The sequence below is a fragment of the Balaenoptera ricei genome, chromosome 8 (genome assembly GCF_028023285.1).
Source record: "Balaenoptera ricei isolate mBalRic1 chromosome 8, mBalRic1.hap2, whole genome shotgun sequence".
Taxonomy (NCBI): domain Eukaryota; kingdom Metazoa; phylum Chordata; class Mammalia; order Artiodactyla; family Balaenopteridae; genus Balaenoptera; species Balaenoptera ricei.
In genome coordinates, this window is record NC_082646.1 from 99,757,590 (window position 1) to 99,775,503 (window position 17,914).

Below are 17,914 nucleotides of genomic sequence, written 5' to 3' on the forward strand. Positions count from 1 at the left end.
AATGTTAATAGAACCTGCACCTGTACTGTAGACATGCACAGCATTTATGTTCAATTACAAATACTCTAAAATACAACTCGTCTGCCTCTAGAAAGTTAGGCTAAGAGATAATAGTGAATCAAGTACCTGTAAAAGGTTGTCAGCCCAAATGTACCAAGAGATAAGCAAGCAATGTAACCTCTTTTTCTCATATCTACACCCCCCAGGGTGTTTTTTATATATAAACTCAGTGTAAGGCAGACCACTACAGGGTATATCACAAATAAGCTAACAACTTTCCAAAATGCTTTGAAGATATAAAACTAAATAAATTCTAGTGACTGTTATTATAATGAAGGGGAGGAAAAAAACACCAGCTTTTCTGCTATAGATTTTGCTGACTATGGCTTCCTAAAGTAACTCACAATGATATAACCTAATGTCTGCAACATAGTAAAGTTTACGCTCAAAAACAAAGTATGATCAAAGCTAGAAACAAAAAGCCATAAGACCCAAATTTGAGACTGACAATCTTCCTTACTCTCACTTACCTCAGAAGAATAAAGAGAAAAGAAATGAAGCTTCACCTGAAAACTCTTCTGGGGAAAACAGTGAGCTGAGAACCCCTGAAAACTCAAGGAAGAACACAGAGGAAACCACTGAACCAAAAAGAAATTGAAGCTCAATTTTTGAGTCCCAAGCTATCAACAGAATCAGGACCAGGAAGGCTACTGCTAAGTGCACAAAAATGGCAAGAGATTTCCTACTCGCAGGCAAAAAAGAAAGAAAGAAAAAATAAAAGAGTAGCTTTTGATGGAAGAAATTTCACAGAGATGAAAACAGCTTAACCCCAGAAATGGGAACTGACCCCAGCTGCCTCAGGCAAACAGGCCTAATGGCTTTGGCAACAACATACCTTTCATCCACCAACAACATTAGGAGGCTGAAGTAGAGCCGATTTCAAATCACGAAGGATCACATCTTTCTGTTTTCTGCGTAGTCTTTGGGAAAAAGAGTCCAGCTCTCCTCCCGGAGTACCACACTGCCCCCAGTAGTTCCTGGAAACTCCTGGAGCCACAGCAACAGTACTGTAAAAAGCTTTGAGAACGTTAAGCCAGGTATCCTCACAAGCCCAGACAGGTAAGATTACTCACCAGACAAATAAGAAAATTTAAACCTGGAAGAGGTTAAGAAATTCATCTAGGTTTGCAAGATGAGTCAGTAGGCAAAGCAGGATTTGAATTCAGGCTTTTCCTTCAGATAGTATCAGAGCTTGACTCTCAGTCCTTGGCTCAGCAGATACTGTGTTCAGTGTTCTCCAATGTTAGAGTCAGCCCAGGTCAGGTTCTTGGCTGACTAGAATAGGGAAAGGAAAAATTTCCCTCAAGGCTTCAGGAAAAGGAGAAGTCAAATTATTAAATGCAGAGCTCTTACGCTAAAAGGTCCAGATGCCCTTCTACCTTGCCAATCACATTTCTCAGCCAATCAAAATAAGGCACTGGATTTTAAGAACCTAGTCATTTTAAGCTCTGACTAGAAGTTGGATTGTATTTCCCCTACTTCCCAAATAAAAAACACTTAAGGGGGACTGGAAAGATGCAAAAGCAATAACAGACAGCCAGCAAGTGTTTACTGAGTATCTATGTACTCAGCACTATTCTAGGCACTGAGGATACTACAGCGAATGAGAACATACCTGCCCTCAAGGAGCTTATGTGATTATTTATGTAATTAAAAAAATGATGACACTTTCAAGTACTGATAAATGTTAGGAAGAAAATATGAAAAGTAATGTTTTTGGGGGGGATAGATTAAAGGAAGGAAATCAACAGTTCAGAATCACATTCTAGTTTTCTATGACTATGAGCCTGAGAAAATATGAATAACTCAGGAGAAACTTTAAAATATTTTCATACAAACTAATACTACAATAAATATAATCCAACATCACTTCCTATTTTTAAATAATTATATATAAGACTAAATTTGAAATAGCATTCAAAGAAAGTATTCTTACCTCAAAAGTTACAGCAATCTTAAAGCCTTACAAGTACATGGCAGTAAGATCCCAATATTTATCCAATCATCCACCAACTGATAAAGACAAGCCCAGTGGCAGAATATAACACATATATTTAAAGCAATACTTTTATCGAACATTCACTGAATATGTGCTATACACCTGACAGTGCTAAGCACTTTTCCACACATTATCTCATTTACTTCTCACAGCAACACTATGAAGATAAGTACTATCATTATCCCCATTTACAAGTCACAAAACTGAGGCTTAGAGAGAGGTTAAATGATTTGTCCATGTGGAGGAGAGATTCAAAATCAAATCAGATGGGACTTCCCTGGCAGTCCAGTGGTTAACACTTTGCCTCCAAGGCAGGGGGAGCGGGTTCGATCCCTGGTCAGGGAGCTAAGATCCCACATGCCTCAGAGCCAAAAAACCAAAACATAGAACAGAAGCAATATTGTAACAAATTCATTAAAGACTTAAGAAAAAAAAAAAATCAGATGCTAAAGTGCATACTCTAACCACTATACTATATTGCTTCTATAGAACAAGCACTAAACCTCAGATACAGAAAAAAACCCTTTTCGTGTCCTCACACCTAGGTCAAAATTACAAAGAGTTATTTAATTCAGGAGACAGAAAGAGAAGGAATAAATCTGAATGAATCTGAGTCAGAACACAGTGCTATAACCTTAGGCAAATTCCACAATACCCATGCCTCCACCTCCCTATCTATAAAGGAGTTAACCACACCAGCGCTAACCATTACTTGCCTCCTGGTAGGTTGTGAGTGTTAATTATTATTTGTAATAAATACACAGCTCATCAGTTGAAAGAAACAAGGAAAACTACAGCATTATTATTATTGCCTTGTTGCTAGAGCAAAACACCAGAAATCAACATAAATAAGTTATGTACACCAAGAACGTAGGGTTTGAATATGTACTTTGAAAGGCAATCATATAATTAGTTGTTTTACCTCTCATTTTTTTCCTTTTTTTTTTTTTTTAATTTAAAAAAGCAATACAGGGACTTCCCTGGTGGTTCAGTGGTAAAGAATCCATCCTGCAATGTAGGGGACGCGGGTTCGATTCCCGGTCGGGGAACTAAGATCCCACATGCCGCGGGGCAACTAAGCCCTCGCGCCAAACTACTGAGCTCGCACACCTCAATGAGGTAGCCCACGTGCCGCAAACTACAGAGCCCACGCGCTCTGGAGCCTGCACGCCACAACTACAGAGCCCACGTGCCACAACTAGAGAGAGACAACCCGCACGCCACAACTAGAGAGAAGCTCTCATGATGCAACGAAGAGCCCGTGCGCCGCAACGACAAAAAAGATCCCACATGCCTTAACGAAGGTCCCGCGTGCCGCACCTAAGACCCAATACAGCCAATCAATCAATCAATCAATCAATCAATAAAGGGGGGCGGGGGAGCAATACAGGAATTTCCCTGGTGGTCCAGTGGTTAAGACTCCAAGCTCCCAATGCAGGGGGCACGGGCTCGATCCCTGACTGGGGAACCAAGATCCCACATGTGGCACAGCATAGCCAAAAAAAAAAGCAACACATACCACATGGCATTTACCCCAGAGAACGCATGTTCGCACAAAAAAAGGTACACAAAAGTCCACAGCATCTCTATCAGTAACAGTCAAGAACTGGGAAAAAACTCAGATGTTCTTCAATGGGCAAGTGATTAAACAAACTGAAGTATAGCCAAACCATGGAATACTACTCAGCAATTAAAAAGAAAGGGGCACTGGGACCTCTCTGGTGTTCCAGCAGTTAAGACTCTGCACTCTCAATGCAGGGGGCCCAGGTTCCATCCCTGGTCAGAGAACTAGATCCTGCATGCTGCAACTAAAGACCCGCACAGCCAAATAAATAAATAAGTAAATAAATATTTTTTTTAAAAAAGGAGCACTATTGATTCATGCAATTTGGATGACTCTCCAGGGAATTACACTGATTGAAAAAGGCCAATCCAAAAGGTTACATACTGGGAATTCCCTGGCAGTCCAGTGTTTAGCACTCAGCACTTCCACTGCCTGGGCTGGGTTCAATCCTTGGTCAGGGAACTAAGATCGCATAACCGGCAGCGCAGCCAAAAAAAAAATTTTTTTTAATTAAGAAAAAAAAAAAAGGTTACACACTATATGATTTTATTCACGTAACATTCTCTTTTTTTTAATTAATTAATTAATTTTATTTTTGGCTGCGTTGGGTCTTCGTTGCTGCGTGTGGGCTTTCTCTTATTGCGGCGAGCGGGGGCTACTCTTTGTTGCAGTGCACGGGCTTCTCACTGCGGTAGCTTCTCTTCTTGCAGAGCACGGGCTCTAGGCACGCGGGCTTCAGTAGTTGTGGCTCCCAGGCTCTAGAGCACAGGCTCAGTCGTTATGGCGCATGCGCTTAGTTGCTCCGCGGCATGTGGGATCTTCCCGGACAAGGGATCGAACCCATGTCCCCTGCAATGGCAGGCAGATTCTTAACTGCTGCGCCACCAGGGAAGTCCCACATAACATTCTGGAAATGACAGGTTGCCAGGGACAGATAGGGCCGGGGGAGTGGGAGATGGGCCATCTTCCCCAGGGGGTATTTTCCCTTGATCATCTGCACAAAAACTTTATTGCAACTTTATCCACTGTACTATCAGATCATTATGATTTGGTGGGGGGGGGGAGCAGCAGTGGCTATAAAATGGCATCAGGAGAGATCCTGTGGGATGGAAATGTTCTGTATCTTGACTGTGTCAATGGCAATACCCAAGTTGTGACAGTATACTATGGTTCTGTAAGATGTTACCATTGGGGAAAACTGGGTAAAGGACACACAGGATCTATCTCACTGTTATTTCTTACAACTGCATGTAAACCTACAATAATCTGTAAACAAAAAGTTTAATCAGAAATGAAGGCAACACGTGCCTCTTGTAACAAGTAAAACAATAGTCTGTGGTCAATCTCTTTCCCTACCTGTCCCATTCCCTCCCTCTTGAGATAACCATGCAAACTCACTGTTCATACAAACAGGCATGCATTTAATACTTTTTGTTTACTGTATCAAAATGGGATCATACATACTACACATTACCCTGCAGCCTACCTTCTTCACCCATCATCCCTATATCATAGAGAGCTAAAAAAAAAAAAAAAAAAAATTTTTAAGTGCCAAGCAGGATGGCAGGTATAGAAAATTTTCTGACTAGGGCAAATCTGACAAATGTTTACCGTGCTAATGTGCCATAGCTGAGCCAGGTGCATTCAGTGAGAGCACAATATACAAGTAGCATTCTAAAGAGATCTGCAAAAAATACAAGGTCTTCAGCAGCTCTTCGAGGATCCCATCCCCCTCTCTGCCTCCTCCATGGAACCATCCCGGGGGCCCATGGAGGAAGAAATGCTAAATGATTTCTTTTCAGCAGAAAACTGCAAGGGGGGATAATTCTCCCACATACTGAAGCCATAGCAAACAAACTTCCCTGAAAATGTATTCCTCCTTCAAGCAGAAGTGCAAAATATATTGTTGATAACATTTAAGACACCCATTTGTAAAACAGCAACTACCACTATTAAGCGCTTAATGTTTTATGTACTGTATCTCTAGAGCCCCCTCCTACCCCACTACCATTTTACGGACCAAAACCTGGCTTGATGTGAAATTACTTGCCCATGATCAAACAGCCAGCAAGTGGTAAAGCTGGCATTCAAAGGTACAAGACAAGTGCTTTTTCCACTTTATCAGGTTTTTCTGTAATATCACATGCCAACAGAAGAGACTGAATAAGTTTAATAAGTGTATTTAGGCAGAATCCATTTTCTAAATGTCTGCTGACTTTGATTCAACCTTTTTTTTCCATTTAGCATGTCTGGGGGGACTATATTATGTGCCAGGACCTATCATAGGTGACAGTGAGAGAGAGGTAAAAACAAACAAACACAACACAGAAAAGGCCTCCAACCTCAAAGAGCTTTCAAACTGCAACTGCAATATACTGTAACTGTAACTGCCATGTTGATATGTGGCAAGTGTTACCCTCAAGGAAGTACAAAGTGCTGTGGGTTTGAAGAATCCAGCTCTCCTCCCAAAATCAAGTGACATTAGCTTCCTTACAATTGTTCTTAGTTTCAATTCCACTCATATTCTACAAGTCACATATTTCTCTTCGTGATCTCTGGCAAAAGGTCTGCAATGTCCTTCTATACAAAACACTGCCCCAGACATGCTCAATTAGTATGAACAGAAGCTGCCAGCTCAAATCAGCAGAAAGCTCCTTAATGCTGTAATTTTTTGAAATTTTGGCAATGAAAAGAAATTAACCTTTTTGGTGAAATCATGGATGTGCAGAGTTAAAAGTGACTTAGACATCATTTTGAACATAGAGACTTAAAAAGGTAAATTCACTTGTCCATTGTTACAAGACTCACTAAGGGCAGCTCTCAGACAAAAGCCCACGTCTCTCAACTCATTGTACAGAGTTCCTTTCCACTCCTGCTTCTTTCTTTTAAGTCCAATGAAAAACTTAGTGATGTTCAAGTTTTCTCATTTCATCAATGATAGATGCATTCATGAATCATGTGCAGTTTAAAGATGAACTTTATCAAAAACAGACATGCTAAGCATGATGAGATACATATATACAGAGGTAAAGGACTGCCTATCCTTGATAAGGCAGAAGCTCTTCAGGCATTTGGGAAGGCAGTGTTAATACACTAAAAAATTGCCATCATCAACATCATCATCATCTTAGCAATAGCTAGTATTGGGGGGGATACGACTATGAGCCAGGCACTCACAGTATTTACATGATATTTCTTATCCTTACGACAACTCTTGAAAGATAGGTGTTGTACTGTATACTGGTGCACACCAGGTTTAAAGAAGAATCCCCAAATTCCACAGCTACCCAGAGGCTGGGCTAGAATTTAAACTCTAGAGTCCATGCTCTTTTCCCACTATCCTATGCTCCCTAAGAACAGAATAACTGCACTGCACATGTGGCTGTGACATCAAGTCACTTCAAACTCTGACATAATTTCCTGATCGGCAGTTATGTAATTAGCCACCTTTTCAATCTTCAGGTTGTCTTAACTAATTTATTTCATGATTCCACAGCGGTCTTCCATGTTTTCTTCCTTTCCTTTTTTTTGTTTTTATAGAAGCAAAACCCTTTTTCCAAATGCAATCTTACGTGAAAACACTAAAATATAAAAGAGATCAAAGTTGAGCTGCTCTGGTTTAAGCAGAATGGGAGAACCAAAGCTCTTCCTTACTCTCATGGCCATCCCTTAGGCACCTCCAAAGAAAACACTAGCTTAATACAGAAGGCTGCCTTCTCCATCTCAGCTTTCCCACTCACCATCTGTATGAGGACCAGTGGACCTCAAAGCACGATTCTGATAACAGACCTGAGACCCCTCATGAGGGATCACTTTTTCTTGTCCTTTACAACAGAGAGACCACCATCCACTTCATAGGTTTGTTATTAACATTACATGGAGGAACAAATATAAACTTCCCAGCACACAGTAAGTATTGGAAAGTTGGCTCCCCCCTCTTTAATCCTGCAGAGGTAGCAGTTGTTGCCAATTCAAGAAAGCTCAATAAAATATACTTGATGGTATTTTCAGTAGCAAAGAAGTAAACAAGTAAATGTTCCCACAGCTCAACTAAAATAAACAAACTTAATAAACCCTTCATTAAAGGTACCAATGGTGGGCTTCCCTGGTGGCGTAGTGGTTAAGAATCTGCCTGCCAGTGCAGGGGATACGGGTCCGAGCCCTGATCTGGGAAGATCCCACATGCCGCGGAGCAACTAAGCCCGTGAGCCACAACGACTGAGCCTGCGCGTCTGGAGCCTGTGCTCCGCAACAAGAGAGGCCGCGATAGCGAGAGGCCCGCGCACCGCGATGAAGAGTGGCCCCCGCTCGCCGCAACTGGAGAAAGCCCTCGCACAGAAACGAAGACCCAACACAGCCAAACATAAAAAATATAAATTAATTAATTAATTAAAGAAACGTTTAAAAAAAAAAAAAAAGGTACCAATGGTAATACCCCAGCTTAGTTTCCCAGTCAGTCAATGACCCATGGATCTCAAAGCACAATGTTGATAATAGACCTGAGATCCCTTATGAGTTACCATAATGCAGACCGCAAGTGTCAGGTGAATGAGTTAATGTTATTCTGAGCACCTTAAATTTAGCACTTCCTGAGCTGAGCATTTAAATTGGCTACTTAATATTGCATTTAATGAGTATTTTTATGTTCATGTTCTACAACAGAATCTAATGTTCATTTGCCCATCTTCTGGCTTCTATTTCTCCAGGCATTACAAACCAAAAATATGCTGATGTCGTGTGCACCTTCACCTAAGCAACTTAAACCTGGTCCTTCCTAAACTAGTCATTAAGAATCTATTAACTGTAAAGAAAAAAAAAAAAAGAATCTATTACTTTAGTCTGTTACTGATAATGTGTTCCCTTTTCTATATGTGTAACAGGAGACTAAATCCATTTTCACAGCAAAGAGGTTCTCAGTCCCAATCTAAGCCCAACCAACAACCCTCAAATTATCAGCTTTATGGAAACTGCAGGTGTTGGCTTTGACCCCTACAGTTTAGGAAGAATTATAACAATAATACATCATACAGCCATGAAAAGACTCATTTACAATAAAGAACACATCCCTAAGCATTCAACTTGGGAGCTAAGAAGATTCAGAATGCTAATCTATTTTACCAGGAGACCTTGAGCAATTCACCTACTCTCTAATGATTATTTCTTCATAAGGAAAATGAAAATATACTCATTAAAATGCCAGAGATACTGTTTGATTAACCATCAAACAACTATTTCCTGCGGTTACCAGGGACCTCAGGAAGTCATCTTTGTCATCTCCCTCATTTCTTAACAAGTGCACACCTAAATCATCCTAGAAAGACAGTTACAAAGTCTTTGGGAAAGATATTTCACAACCTTCCTTGGTAACATTCCAGTATCTTGTAGTCAGGAAGTTCCTTCTAATTTGTAAACTATATCTTTTCCGTTGCAATTAAAACACATTCCCTCTTGTCTTCTCCACTATGGAAAGAGAACATCTGCTTAACGCCACCTGAACAATACTTCAAGAGACTATAAAATATAGGAAACGTATTTCAAACAGCTTCATGTAAATGCCACATGGCTTTCAGTGGGTCACCTAGACAAAGAACGTGATTAAGAGTCTGAAATTCCCAGTTCCATCACTGACTTGCTCTGAAGAAGATATGAAGTTAAAACCATGCAGATGCTGTACCTCAATTATCCCATCAGTAAAATGCAAATAACAAAATGAGTAAAGGAGAACTCAATTCCTCAAAAAGTTAAACACACGAAAAGAGATTCTCAATCCCAATCTAAGCCAACAACTCTCACATCACACACTCTACAGAAACTGCAGATGTTGGCTTTGATCCCTATGGTTTAGGAAGAATCATAACAATTACATTACCATAGGGCTCTGTAATTCCATTCCTAGGTACATACCCAAAACAACTGAAACAAGTAAATGCACATGCATGTTTACAGTAGCACTATTCATAATATCCAAAAGGTGGAAACAGTCTAAACAGTTCATTAATGGATGAATGGATAAACAAATTATGGTCTATACATACACAAAAGGTTACATACTAGATGATTCCACTTATATGAAATATCCAAAATATATCAATCCATAGAGACAGAATGCAGATTGCTCATTTCCAGGGGCTAGTGGAAGGGGGAAATGAAGAGAAACTGCTCAATTGGAAAGAGAATTTACTTTGGAATGATGGAAATGTTTTGGAACTAGATAGAGGTGGTGGTTGCACAACACTGTGCAAATGCCACTGAACTGTTGTTCACTTTAAAATGGTTAATTTTGTGTTATGTGAATTATACCTCAATAAATTATTTTAAAAGAAAAAAAAAAAAGAATGCTAGGAGAACTAATGGGCACAATTACCATAAAATGCTTACCCTTCCCAGGGAAGTCATATAAAATTCTAGGCAGAATGGTAGCCAAAATGTTTAATATTACTTCAATATAGCCAATTAGACTTTGAACAAAGAATATGTAAATGGGAAACAAAATAGAAAACAAAATAAAGTCTAGAGTTATAATTATATAGTATCCCATATGGAAACAAGAGCCAATAAATAAGTGAATGAATAAAGGGAAATAAAGTAAATAACCAAGCATATCAGCTAATTTGCTATAGCAATAATGACCATAGGAAAGCAGTAAGAAAAAGATAAAGGTAAGGAATGAACTTTAAAAACCAAAACTGGCGCTTCCCTGGTGGCACGGTGGTTAAGAATCGGCCTGCCAATGCGGGGGACACAGGTTCGAGCCCTGGTTCAGGAAGATCCCACACACCGCGGAGCAACTAAGCCCATGCGCCACAACTACTGAGCCTGTGCTCTAGAGCCCGTGAGCCACAACTACTGAGCCCTCATGTCACAACTACTGAAGCCCGTGCACCCAGAGCTACTGTGCTCCACAACAAGAGAAGCCACTGCAATGAGAAGCCTGCGCACCGCAACAAAGAGTAGACCCCGCTCGCTGCAACGAGAAAGCCCGTGCAGCAACGAAGACCCAACGCAGCCAAAAATTAATTAATTAATTAACTTAAAAAAAAAAAAGAAAAAGTGCTTGCTCAAAGCAGGTGGTTAATAAATATAGTAATAATAAAAAAAAATCCAAACCAATAATACTAAAATACAAAATATCCATTAGGTAGGGCGGTGAAAACAGAAAGGCTAATGATAGCAAAGCTAAAAAGTACATAAAGCCTTAAACTCCGAGGCCACATATAAAGACCATGAGAATCATTATCTCACCATCTTGCGAATATCCTCATTCCCTTGCCCCTTTCTGCTTTAATACAACTTTTTCGCAAGACACCAAGGCTAAGCAGGCAAGGACAACAAAATGAAAAGGTACTGTTCCTATGTTCATGGACCTTATATTACTTCCTCTTAAAGTCTTACTTCTCATGGGAAGACACACGTGGTAATAATCTAAATATACAGACCATCTCCACTTCCTCCCTTTCCACTTCTTAAACCCACTTTAATCTGGCTCTGGCCCTACATTCCTCCAATGCTGTTCTTGCTATGATCATCAGTGATCTCTGTGTTGCTAAATCAAACAAAATACAGGTGATCACTTCCTCCCTGAAACACGCTCCTCTCCCAGTTTCTGAGATTTTCTCTTAAATTCCTTGCAGCTTGGTCCTAAGCGCTCTTCTACTCCTAGTCTATACATGCCTTTCGTCTGGGTAAACTCATCCATTTTCCTTGACTGTTAACACCTATATACTGGGGCATCCAGATTTATTTCCAGCGCCACTTTTGAGCGTTAGCTCAATGACTGCTTACTTGATGTGTCCACTTGTATTATTTCACAGATATCTCACACTTAGCATGACTAAAATTGAGGCTTTCATTCCACTCCCCAACTCAAGTTAAAATCTACCCCTCCTCCAATGTTTCCACCTCAGAAATGGCAACTTCTGAGATGCTGATACTCATGCCAGAAATCTGGGAATCATACCTGATACCTCTCTCTTCCCACATATCCAATCCATCATTAAGTCGTTCTGTCCTAATTCTAAAGTATCTACTGAATCTTTCTACTTTCCTCCATCTCCTCTGCCTACAGCCTAATCCAAACCATTGTCATCTTTTGCCTGGACCACTATAAGGCATCCTAATTATTAGACTTTCCCCAGTTCCTCTCTTTCCAAATTTTCCACAATTTCCAATTTTTTCCACCACAGATTTTCAAATATTTCCACAACGTAGCCAGAATAATTTTTTAAAAATCATATATTAGGTTACAACACTCATTCTTAAAACCTTCAAAGGCTTCTGATTATACCTAGGAAAAAAATCCAAAATCCTTGACACAGTCCTGCCTAAGTCTCTATCCTCATCCTATGCCCCCCATTCTTACCCACTGCTCATTGTATTCAAAGCACACCAGTCTTTTTTCAGTTTCTCAAATGTGCCAAGTTCTTTCCCACCCCAAGGCTTTCACACATGCTATTCCCTTCCCTTCCCCTTTCATCCTTCTAGTCTCTGCTTAAATATCACTTCTTCAGAGAAACCTCCCCCAAAGCTCCAATATAATTCACGTCCCCATGCTATAATCTTTTTTACTTTTCCATCATAAGACTTCACATACTTTGTAATTATACATTTATGGGTGTATTTTTTGGTAAATATTTATTTATTTATTTGGCTGCATCGAGTCTTAGTTGCAGCACGGGCTCTTCGTTGCGTTGCAGCAGTGGGCTTCTCTCTAGTTGTGGCGTGCAGGCTTAGTTGCCCCGCGGCATGTGGGATCTTAGTTCCCCGACCAGGGATCGAACCAGTGTCCCCTGCATTGGAAGGCAGATGCTTAACCACTGGACCACCAGGGACGTCCCTACTGGTGTATTTTTTGTTTACTGCCTCTCTCTCCTCTGGATCATAATCTCCATAAGGGCATGGACAATGTCTATTTTTTTCACTGTACTCTTGGTATAATGGCAGTAGTTTAAGGAGTTTAGAATTGTTTAAAGTATTGATAGTTTAGAATCAGTATAATTTAGGGATTAGGAGCAGGGGAGCCAAGCTGCTTGGATTCAAATCCTGGTTCTGCCACGCACGAGCTCTATGACCTTGAGCAAACTGCTTAACCTCTCTGCGCCACTATTTCCACATCTAGAAAATGGGGAAAACAAAGTACCTACACCATAAATAAGGTTGTTATAAGAATGAAAAGAATCAACAACACAAAGCACTTAGTACAGTACCTGGTGCAAAGCACTTCAATAAGCACTGGCTCTGATCAGCTCTTATTAGGGTATCCTCACCACCTCCTACAGAGGTAAACATTCAATAGACATTTACTGGATGAACGACTGAAAAAACAGACTCTACTATAGTCATTAAATAGGCTTTTTTAAATGACAGAGCAGGAATATTATAGAGATTTGGAGATGAAAACATAAACAGTTAAGGCAAAGACTGAAGAAACCCACAATTTATAATGCATAAAAGGATAACAGTAATAAAAAACTAACTCTGGGACTTCCCTGGTGGCGCAGTGGTTAAGAATCCTCCTGCCAAGGCAGGAGACACGGGATTGAGCCCTGCTCAGGGAAGATCCCACATGCTGCGGAGCAACTAAGCCCGTGCACCACAACTACTGAGCCTGCACTCTAGAGCCCGCAAGCCACAACTACTGAGCCTGCACTCTAGAGCCCGCGAGCCACGACTACTGAGCCCGCGTGCCTAGAGCCAGTGCTTCGCAACAAGAGAAGCCACCACAATGAGAAGCCCGCGCACCACAACGAAGGGTAGCCCCTGCTCGCCGCAACTTGAGAAAGCCCGCGCGCAGCAACGAAGACCCAACGCAGCCAAAAATATAATTAAAAAACAAACAAACAGGGGGCTTCCCTGGTGGCGCAGTGGTTGAGAGTCTGCCTGCTAATGCAGGGGACACGGGTTCGAGCCCTGGTCTGGGAAGATCCCACATGCCGCAGAGCAACTAGACCCGTGAGCCACAACTACTGAGCCTGCGTGTCTGTAGCCTGTGCTCCGCAACAAGAGAGGCCACAATAGTGAGAGGCCCGCGCACCGCGATGAAGAGTGGCCCCCGCTCACCGCAACTAGCGAAAGCCCTCGCACAGAAATGAAGACCCAACATAGCAATCAATCAATCAATAAATAAATCTTTAAAAAAAAAACAAACAGAAAAACTAACTCTACTGGATGCTCAGTCTTTACCACTAAGCAAAAAATATGTTCACTCTCCCAGATGTTTACCCAAGGTGATTTGGTGGCTTTGACTTTTCCCTAAACATCACCCTTTTCCACAACTTTAATCACTTTCTTCAAAATCCATCAAGCACCAATCACAGTTCAAATAAATGGTAAAATTCAGATACTATCATTTTCTACCTGTTTTGCAAAGAAATGTTCTTCTGTTCCTAAAATAGCTCTAGACTGTTTTGCTACATATATTACAAAATCCTCAAAGTTTTGCCCTCCATCTAATATCTGGAACTCTTTCAGACACTGTTGCTTTGGAGGTTTTCTCTTTCCCAGTAAAGACTCATCCTCTCACTCTAAGTTGAAGGACACTGAGGTGAAGGAAGGACAAATATGCTGCTTTAACTTCCTATTCCTTATTCAAGCTTTCTCAAAAGACCCTAAACTTCAATCTAAGCATCACTATTACCTGTTCTGCTTTTGAAGAACATATAATCTTTAGCTTATTATAACAATATTGAAAATGATAACAGCTGGCATATATAGTGCTATGTGCTATTCTAAACACTTTACATATGTCAACTCATTTAAATCTCACAACCACCGTATGATATTCTACAGATGAGGAGAGGCACAGAGAGGTTAATTAACTTGCCCAAGTCGCAGAGCTAGTTAAGTACTGGCACTGTGATTTGGACCCAGACTGCCTAGCTCCAGAGTCAGGACCACTATGCTATTATTTCAAGAGTTTGGCAAGACATATTTTTCTGCCTTGTTTTCACAGGTCAGCTAGACAGAAATACTCCAATTCTCTCCCCAAATCAAACATGCATATTAATCCTCTCCAATTCAGCAAAATTTCAGATGTTTCATTATATCATAGGCATATATACCTAAAACAAAGTAATTTTGGCTCATGGGAGAATATATGTTCTATCCTGGGAAGCAGAAATAAACAAATGATGAAATCATGAAATGTGAAATTTGCCTCAGTGAATCCTACAGATAGAAATGTAATTCCAGTAAGTAGTAGGAAAAAATGTTTGCAAAATACTTTTAATTTCTTGCAGGAAAAGTACCAAACAAGATTGTAAGTGTTGGGCTTCCCTGGTGGCACAGTGGTTGAGAATCTGCCTGCCAATGCAGGGGACATGGGTTCGAGCCCTGGTCTGGGAAGATCCCACATGCCGCGGAGCAACTAGGCCCGTGAGCCACAACTACTGAGCCTGCGCATCTGGAGCCTGTGCTCCGCAACAAGAGAGGCCGTGATAGTGAGAGGCCTGCGCACCGCAATGAAGAGTGGCCCCCGCTTGCCACAACTAGAGAATGCCCTCGCACAGAAACGAAGACCCAACACAGCCAAAAATAAATATAAAAATAAATTTTAAAAGAAAAGAAAAAGATTGTAGGTGTTATTGTATACACACCCAACAGCAACCTACATTTTCCCTCTCTCAATTTCACGACAATTCTCCTAAGTCTCTCCCTTTATATGAAGCTAAATACCTCATCTTATTCCCTGCTACAAACACCTGAAGGCATGTATCCAGTTTTCAAATTCATTGAACTCAACTTCCAAAGGACAGTTTTTTTTGGAAAAAACTAATAAATAAAAACTAACACATAAGAAGTAAAAAATTAAACCCATTAGTCAAGCATGCTGGATATTCATTAAGTCATAGTTATCCTTTACTATGCCAAATCCAGTGTCATCATACATTAAGTAACAGACAAATATTTTATGTAGCAATCTTAAATGAAGACTTCCATTGCAATGGCAACAGGGGAACATGAATATACTGAATCATGGTATGTTTCCAACTTTTTAGGGGGCTTAAGGATGCCATGGCTGAAGACCCCAATCCCCGTGAACACCCAGTGCCTTCCTCACTCCTTCATCTCTCTCATCTCTCTCTCTCTCTGTCAGCCCTTGTTTGTTTCCTTAATAGCACAGCCTAAATTTCAGTCTTTATCAGATACCTGGTCAACTCTGCTCCCCACTGGAATTATCTCCATAAGGGCAGGAACACTCATGTCTACTTTTGTATCCCAGCATCTAATGAGACTTCCATAAATATTTGGTAGATGAACAAAAGTCTGAAAAGGTAAGGGCTGAAACATACAGTCACAATCAAGGAACAGATCCACAAGGTCTGACTGGAATATTTCATACCTCAGGAAAAAACACAGTGCAACAATACTCAATAAACAAAGGAAAAAATTTAGGTGAAGCGAAGATTATCAACTCTAAGAGCGAAGGAAGAGACAGAGAGCAAGTTAGAAAAGACTATGCTAATCTATAAACAAGCCAGGACTAACTGGAATAGAGGGAGTAACATGCAGCACCTAAAACTTCTTTCACTAGCACTTCCAAGGACTTACTCCTTTCCACAAACATGTAGTAAGCTTCTCCAATGCATTTAATGTTTATCACCTTTATCGTCCATTGACTGTCAGGCATAATGCTGCCTTCAAAGAAGCAAGCTGTCCAAGAACCCAGATGACATCTGTTCATTGTTGCTGTAAGACAGCATAGAAGTTAACATTTAAAGAGCACTTTATCTTTTCAAAGCAGCTTCATATATTTTTTTTCTCAACAGAAGTATTACGATAGAAGTACTATCTTTCCCATTCTTTAAATACAGACACATAAAAGCACTCAAAGCCTGGAATTTGAATCCCAGCTCTGCTACATACTTGCTGTGTGATCTTGGACAAATTATTTACTTTCTGTGAGTTCAGTATCCATGGGGAAATTAGTATCTAACTTAAGGGACTGTTATGAGCATTCAGTGAGATTAACACCTGCAAAGAACACGACACAGTAAATGCTCAATAAAGGACAGTAACCTTCCCTATGGCCTCCTTAAATAGTTTGTACAAGATTTCTCAGCTAGTAAGTTGGTAAACCTAGGACTTAAACCCAGGTCTCCTGATTCCTTAATCTGTTTTCTTCTAGCCACATCACTTTGGCAGACTGCCACATACTACTGAGCACATAAATATATTCTGACAATAAGCGATCACAACATTTTTATCTATCAGCAACTAATTTTAGCTTTGAGAAAAAGGGACCAAAAAAAAGATCTAATTAACTTGGGGGCAGAAGAGGTTCGAAAATATAAAATATAAACTACCCCCAAACCGTAGTACAGGTTGTACCATAGCACTTCCGTACAAACAAAAGTTATGACAAGAAACAGAAAGTTCTCTCTGGGTTTATGAGGAACAACTGGAGAAAGAAACGAGCATGACTATGATTCAAGGAACTTAAGGGTATTTTTTTTTGGTAAACCAAACCACTGGGCAAAAAGATTTGCATCCCATTCCAAAATAACTCTATCAGGGCTGAGAAGTATCTTAAAAAAAGAGACCTCAGTGTGCTAACAACAAACTTTTTCTCCAATTCCTTTAAGAGTAAGATAAGTGGGAAGAGTGAGATAAATTGTCAACACAAACTGTCAACATAAACGTTCATGAAGATCCTTGAAGACCATAAATATTTGTTCTGGATTCAGTGTTAATAAGCAGCATAAAGGAGCATGATCAAAAGAATAAAAGTTTCATAAGTATCCTAACACAAGTTGAAAATATTTTGAAAATTATACAGTATAAAACTAAGTTATTACTCTGTTAATAAAAATAACTGATTGTTTTCAAAGTGATATACATAACTAATCTTTTTCAAGTGCTATACATAACTCCTTCTAGGACAAGTTCTAGAAGACATTCGAAGAAGTTCACATCTTTAACAATCCCCAAGAGAAGACAGAATAATTCAGTCACATCCTGAATTTGTAAATTCTGAAAAGAAATGCCAGGAGAGAGCTTGATCTGACTTTGAAAGAACACAAGATTTAACCAAGAAAGGTAAGAGTTGAGTGAATTTCTATCACAAAGCAGGGGAGAAGCTGATAAGAAGCTCTACCCCTCCCCACCAGCACAACCACATTTCTTGTCCTCCTCAATTCAACTTAAACCTCTGCTAATTATTTTCTACAGAAGCATAACAAAATGTTCCTAACATTTCTTCCTGACACTCAGAGCAAACTCCATTTATTATTTAGCATTCATTAGTAGCCACTAAGATACTACACTAACTCTACATTCTATGCAGAACCTATCAA

At 40.1% G+C, this 17,914-nt stretch overlaps 1 protein-coding gene across 7 annotated transcripts in view; it reads right to left on the reverse strand.

The window, feature by feature from the left end:
- The window catches only part of AMBRA1 (autophagy and beclin 1 regulator 1), a 181,494-nt gene that overhangs the window by 161,679 nt on the left and 1,901 nt on the right, over window positions 1-17,914 (reverse strand). The window contains exon 1 of one of the 7 annotated variants that reach the window (XM_059931503.1): window positions 896-1,328. The exons of the other annotated variants lie outside the window; for them this stretch is intronic. The gene's annotated coding sequence lies outside the window, so the exon portion shown is untranslated. Of the gene's footprint in view, window positions 1-895; window positions 1,329-17,914 lie in introns of those variants that run through there. 7 annotated transcript variants of the gene reach the window in all.